Raw genomic sequence first — 6,861 nt, 5'->3', positions numbered from 1 at the left:
TCAACTCTTTTCCCAGCTGAGAGTAGCAGTGAGGAAGAGAGATGCTCTTACTGCAGAATTTAGAGAGCTCTCAGACAAAGAGAGAAAGAACCTCTTTCCTCACCATCCCAGGAAGCTCTTTGTAGAAAACTAAGAACCAGGGTTCCATCTTGAAAGGCTTCTGAGCAGAAACAGTGCAGGCTGACCAGGCGTACTTTTTGCCAGAAATGGAGGAGAACCCCACATCAGAGCCAAAGGAGCCAAAAGGTGGGTAGAGGACAGTGAAGTGGCCACAGAGCGCATAGATCTTGTGGATCAATTAGGACTCAGCGGTCCCTTCCTCTGATGGTTCTCATTCTCTTTCATTCTTCAGAACTGAAGGGCAGGGTGGTGGTGGAATCACAGTACATTATCCAGGCCTGAAGGACTCTGTGTTGTGTCTCTGGGAGGGTGGGCACTGGGCAACAGCAGTGGGCAGAATCCTGGCCTTTCCACTGGGAATTCATAGCATCACAACAGCTTTGCAGTGTCTACAGTGGGACAAAGAACTCTCTCATCTCTAGAAGGCCGAAAGAGAGCTGAGCAGAGCCTCAATGCCCAGATGGCAGCACAATGAGTCAGTGCTGTCATGAGGCTGACAAGCAAAGAGACAATCGCATTCTGCTAGAAGATGGGAGCTGCATATGAATGCGCCGTCCAGAATGCAGCACATAGAAAGAGGCGTTCTCTCCATGAGCAGCGCGCAGAGATTGGAGCTTGGCAGATCCGCCACCTTCATGTGTGCTGGAGGACGACACCCTGGCATCAAAGCCAGGTTCACCGGGTAGAGCAACTGACTCTGGAAGAAGCCTTCAGATGTTGTCTCTCCTTCCATCAGGCATTTTTTCCTAAATATTCCCGTAGCGGCAGATGAAGGATGAAGAGCGTGTGAGTTTCTTGAGGGCTATGGTGACAACCACTACAGCTGCACAGTGCCATATGCAGCATCCAGACAACTTGGGTGCAAATGCCTGGGAGATACTGTATTGCCTGCCTAACAGCCTCCCAACAATGTAGTAGCACTGGGCTAAAAAAGCCCATTTATTTGATGGTGCCCCAGTAACAAGATGAAAAAACAGATGGGCCGATAAAGAGAGGGGTTCGAAAATTATCCTTCCTCCGTTAATCTAAACAAAGATATTATTCTAAAGTCTTTCTTCCTTTGGTGATTCTTCCACATGTCCCTGGTTGCTCTGGTTTCTGCAGTTACAAGTTACAGCAAGCGATTAATCAACCAAGCGGTTTTCTGCATGAATAGATGCCAGTCCACCTTCCCAGTTCCTGCCCCCACCCCGCTGGCCTATCCATGTTCATTCCAGCCCCAGGAGCCTTCCCCTCTCCCCATCCCACTCTGCCGGCTTGCCAGTCACGGTTGTGAGATGGGTGGCTATGTAAAAAAGATGAATAAATGTGATGAGCAAATACTGATAGGTAGGTAGGTAGGTGGGTAGGTAGGTAGGTAGACCGACTGACCAACCGACCGACCGACCGACCGACCGATCCTCAGGACTACAATTAACTGGCTGCCACCTGGGCAGCCACTGCTGTCACTGCTTTTTGGCCGCACCATCACACCGCTTGTGCAGAGCACACACATGCACACAAACACACACCAGCAAGGGTTTAGGAAGAGAGAAAGTGCTACAAGAGGGGGAAAAAAAAGTGACAGAAACAAAATAACCTCTCCTGCTGTCTGTGAAAGCCAGTTCTGGGACTTGCTGTTATCCCTGAAAAATTAAGTGGGTGTAGAGAGAACACAAGCCAGGGACAAGGAAGGGGACAGAGGCTTTGGTGCATAAAACATGGGGAGGGGTCCTTCCGCCCCGAGGAAGGCAAAACCAGGTTGGGAGCAGCATTTCTGCTTCCTACGCCGAGCCTGGTGCAGGGTAAACCACGCTCAGCAGAGTTTCCATTCCTGCCTCTCCTTGACCGGTGGGGGAGAAGGTCTCAAGGAAGGAGGGGGCTCATCTGTTCCCGCTCTCACCGGCCAGCACCACCACCCTGGAGGCCTGCAGGAGACCCGCCAGCCCAGGCAATGTGAACCCCCCGCCCACACAGGCCCGGGCCTCCCACGCCGAGGAGCCTGCCGGGTCTGGGGTGGCCGGCAGGGATGCAGCCGGGGGTCCGAAGAGGCAGTGCCCTGGTGGAGTCCCAGAGCGGGGCTGGCTACTTAGACTGAATAGTCTGATCAGCTGCTGTTGAATCAATTGGGAAAATTGGATCGACCAGGCTTGACGCATTGAATCAAAGCGTCAGATCAAATCAATCCGATTTTCTGGGTTAAATCTGAACTGCCCGATCAGATCAGATGAAAGCAGCAGCTTGAACTGGATCGGAGACGGTCCGCGCATCCCTGGCACTGCAGGCCTGGAACGCTCTCGCTCGCAGGCTCATCGCCCGTTGCACAGAATCATCCTTTGCTGACGTGCGGTTTGCTAACCAGAAGAACGGCCGGGTCCACACTTCGACACAGAAGCCCCGCCTGCTCCTCACCTGGCCCGCTAAGCAAGACCACGCCCCTTAGGACCTGGGGCGACGTGTGAATCCTACGCCGGGCCTACTGTTTCAGCAACACCTGCGGGCGGCTCAGGCCTCGAGGAAGAGAGCCAGGTCTGCGGCTCCAGCAGCTTCTCCCGGCTGGACGCGGATCCTGGAAAAGCCACAGGACGTTCTTCTGCTGGGTCCAAAGCTGGGAGGAGGGCCTTCTCTGCCAGCTGGAGGGGAACTCCAGCCTAGCCAGGATCACTCCATCAGCCTGCCCCACTTTCTACGCCAGGGAGGCATTCACACGTTCAGATACCCAGGCCCAGCTCTTGCCGGTAGCCCAGGATGAGCCCAACAACAGGACTTTCTGGGGTCCTTCAGAACTGCTGCTACAGTCTGGTGGATCAAATTCAGCCGATGCGGATAGGCCTTGTGGAACAGACATGTGAATCCACAGATGAAAAAAGCCATTTCCTTAATTAAATTCCACTGCTCGGGCTGCGAATATGAGGGTCTGGGAAATTAAAACAGAGGCTAAGAAGCAAGAGTGCCAGCAAAATAATCTTTCATTTCAGCAAACCTGTTTTTTCTTGGCCCACAAACAGCTGCTCTTTGAGGTTCTGTTTTCCCTTTAGCAGCTGAATTTGCACTGCAGTTCAATTGAAGGAAATCACTTGGACATGAATTTTCATTTGACTTTGGAAGATGCAGCACGAATGGCCATGACCCCATTTGCCAAAGCCTCTGTTTCAATAAAGCTATCCGGTGGAGACTTCTTGGCAGGCAGACTCAGAGCGGAAAATCCACAGGGCAGGAGAGGTCAAACACTCTCCGTGACAAAGACGAGGTTGCTGGGAGAGTCCAGTCCGCGCATTGAGGCAGCGGGTTGCTAGTGAGGCAATAGGAAGGTCTAACACGGAGCATCACGGCGGGGCGTGCGGTGAGGCCTGCTCTGCACTCAGCAGCCCCTCGGATTGCTTGGTTGCAAAGGCAGCCAACAGGGAGGAAGAAGACTGTAAACCTGGATTAATCGATGATGGGACCCTAGTCATGGGCTGGAAGAATCCCCCTCAGCTTCCACTGTGGGTTAAAGGATTCAGCCCCCAGCTGGGGAAAGAAGCAGAATCGCTGTCTTCTCTCCTGCTGAGTTCTGGTTCTTTTGCCGTGTTTGGGCTTCATCCTTTAACTCCAACCTGAAGGGAGACCCTCCCTTAGCTGGCCTGTCCTGCAGAGAGATCCTGCCCCCCGCCTTCCCAAATGGCCCTGGTCTGCCTGGGGTGTCTTCTCTTGCCCTGATGGGTCTCCACCCTGCAGAGGCCGCCCACACCCACCTGCTGACCCCTCCCACACTGGTGGCCTCCCAGAGAGCCTGGCCACCGGCACCCACTTTCAGGATGGAGGCAAGGAAGGAGCCCTTGAACCCCGGAAAATTCTCAGTGGCTCTGGATAAGGCTCCCTCCCCCCTGCAGCACTTGGTGGAGAAGAACGTCCAGCGGTTTCTCCCCATTTCCTTCGGCTGGATTTCTCAGGCGCTTTCCCCCTTCAGAGTCGTCACAAATTGCCTCTCCACCATCCAGAACAGTGCTTCTCGACCTTGGCTGCTTGACCGCATGGCTGGCTGGGGAATCCTGGGAGTTGAAGCCCACCCATCTTCAAGCAGCCAAGGTTGAGAAACACTGATCCAGAGAGAAGGACGTTCAAAAGCCATGAAAGCACAGCTTTGCCTCATTGCCAAGTGCTGCCACCACCCGTTTGCTACTGGTTTTTCCAAACCCAACTCCAAAGTTCAGGGAAAAAATCATCATGCTATTTCCCAACAGGCCTTGTTTTCTGCTGGAGAGCAGAAGAGGCTCACCCTCGCCGGCTGAAGGACAGGAGCACTGACACGGTTGGGGGCAGGGACTGAAGGAGCCCGAGGGGCCGCGGATCAAGGTCCCTGTGGCTGCGGCTGCAACAGGACAAAATGGGGAAGAGTTCCAGAAGGCCACAAAGAGCTCTGTCCCGGGCTATGCAAAACTCAGATGGGGTGACTCATTTTGTGGGTGATGCCATCAAATCATCGCACTAAGCAGCTGGCGCTTCTGTGGACTGGACCAGGGAAGACCTGCCATGCCACGCTTTGGCCCTTTGGTATCCTTCAACCCCTGCGCAGAACTGCTTGGCTCCAAGTGAACAGCCAGCCGAGGTCCACCGGGTCTCCCCTCCATACGGCAGAGCAGATGCCCTCCAAGGCTTCACTTGAAGCACCAAGACGGATTGTGCCCACTTTGCAGCTGTCTCCTTCCTGTGGCTTCTTCAACCAGCAAAGAGGAGGTAGAAACATGCCTCAAACACAGCCAACCCCTCTCTGTCAGGGTCAGTCTCGCTTCGCAATAAGGCATGGACTCACTTAGTAGGTATTAAGGATTTCCGCTTTATTGGAATGGTGGCTGACAGAACGAAAAACGGGAACGGGGGTGCGGTGGTGATGCGCCCTGTTTATACCCTCTTGCGGGGTCCCGTGCTCCTCCACCCTTCATTGTCCCCAATCCCTCTTGATGGGCTCCTTGATGGCTGTGTGGGCGTTTTCCCGGTGTCTTTCCTTGTCTTCTTGGTTCCGGTGTGTCCTCCAGGGCACCAGGTGCGACTTATTGCTGCTTATCTGAAGCCCTTCTTTTCAGCTGTATATGAGTCCATGGGTGTGGGTGCTTTGGGTGCTTGGATTAAGCACTGTTTTAATTATCTCCTTCCCCTTTTCCTTAATGATCATGATCCACGTTGTGAGGCTCTTTGTGCCTTGCAACGGGGTCATGACACTCTCTATCTCGGTCACGGGGCACTTTGCATGCCCCGCACAATTCACAGAACCAGTTGTTCCGGCCCATTAAAGACAGATGTGTCCAAGTACCTTCCGTATTCCAGAATGTGCCACGTCGAGTGAGACGCGATCCAAGCTTTGCCTGAAGCATTGGCTGATTTTCTTCTACATGGAGAAAATTTCTGAACCCTTGAACAAAAGGTTCCGTTAATTAACCAGAAAACCAGGCACAGATATTTAAGCAGAGATAATTGTAAGAGTGGGAGTGATATGGCGGGGGAAAGTATACAAAGGAGAATTTGCTTGAGAGGTTGGAGTTCTGAAAGGGCTTGGGAAGCAAGGGCAACGAGGAACGGCTTCTTGGCAGCCGGTTTAGAAGTCCACCGTGCGGTCACACAGCTGTCAGCAGGAGTTGATGTCTCCACATCTGGACAGTCTAGAAACAGCTTCTAGTTGCAGTTTTAAAGAGCAATCAATAGCTTTCCCAGGGACTGCTTTGCTTCATCACACACACACACACACACGAACGCCCCACATTTATTTTCTAACCAAATCATATTAAGGATGACTTTTATAGTAGAATCAAGCATTTGAAATTAACCCCATAGGTCGGGCAGGAACCGAACAGAAGATCACGGAGGTTTGGTTTCCTACCTGGAAGAGCAGTTAAAGCTTTGGACAGCAGCCAGCGCCCAACCTTCTAGATTCTTAAATGCGAGCTCACTCGAAAGGGGGGAGGGGGAGGCAGGTGGGCCTCGAGTCCGGCTCCTTGCAGACAACCGCCCCAACACCTGCCCCACCAAGCAATCCTCCAGACTGACCCTGCCCTCCGCCCCTCACCTCATGGGAGTTTATACGGGACGGGGGGGGGGGGAGATGCTTTCTGCAAAATCCTTCCTCAGCTGGAAAACCCTTCCGCTGTTTGGGAAGACAAAAAGCGCTTGTGCCTTGACAGCTGAGGACTGAAGACTTGCCCTCCCTTTGACTTGGCTTGGAGGCACCTTCTCCACAGATCATCCTGCAGCCACCCCGACTGGCTGGGATCATGCCAGGGGAAGCAGCCCCATTTCAAGAAGGCAGACGCGGGGCAAGCAGCCCCCATGAACACGGAGAAAAGCAGGCCCTTCACCCCAAGCTCCAAATCTCTTGGCATAGGCTGGGGATGCCCAGGCTGCGATGGAGGTGGACGTGGCATGTAATTAAAGGCCTTCTTCCTCTCCCATCGAAGGTGTCCTCTGATTTAGAGAAGGCACGATCAAAATAATCAGCGCACCTACATTCTGACTTCCAAACAGAGATGCATCCATTTTGCTTCTGTGAGGAAGCGCATTCGGGCACGGCCGTTTCAATGCTCGGACAGTAAATAATTCACATCCCTGAAAGAACAAATGTGTTCGCATCTCCTGCCTGCTATGACAGGGCAATTCTTTTCCATGTGCAAACATCTGCATAATAAAATCCATCCCCCTCCCCTCTGCAAAGAAATGCAATTTCAGAATTTAAGTGGAGAAGGAAGGAGTGAGGAAAATGAGAACATGTTTCTGAGTCTAGCTTTCCAGGAG

Source organism: Candoia aspera, chromosome 12 (assembly GCF_035149785.1).
Source record: "Candoia aspera isolate rCanAsp1 chromosome 12, rCanAsp1.hap2, whole genome shotgun sequence".
Classification (NCBI taxonomy): Eukaryota; Metazoa; Chordata; class Lepidosauria; order Squamata; family Boidae; genus Candoia; species Candoia aspera.
The sequence above is the reverse complement of the archived record's forward strand: the minus strand, read 5'-3'. Positions refer to the sequence as shown.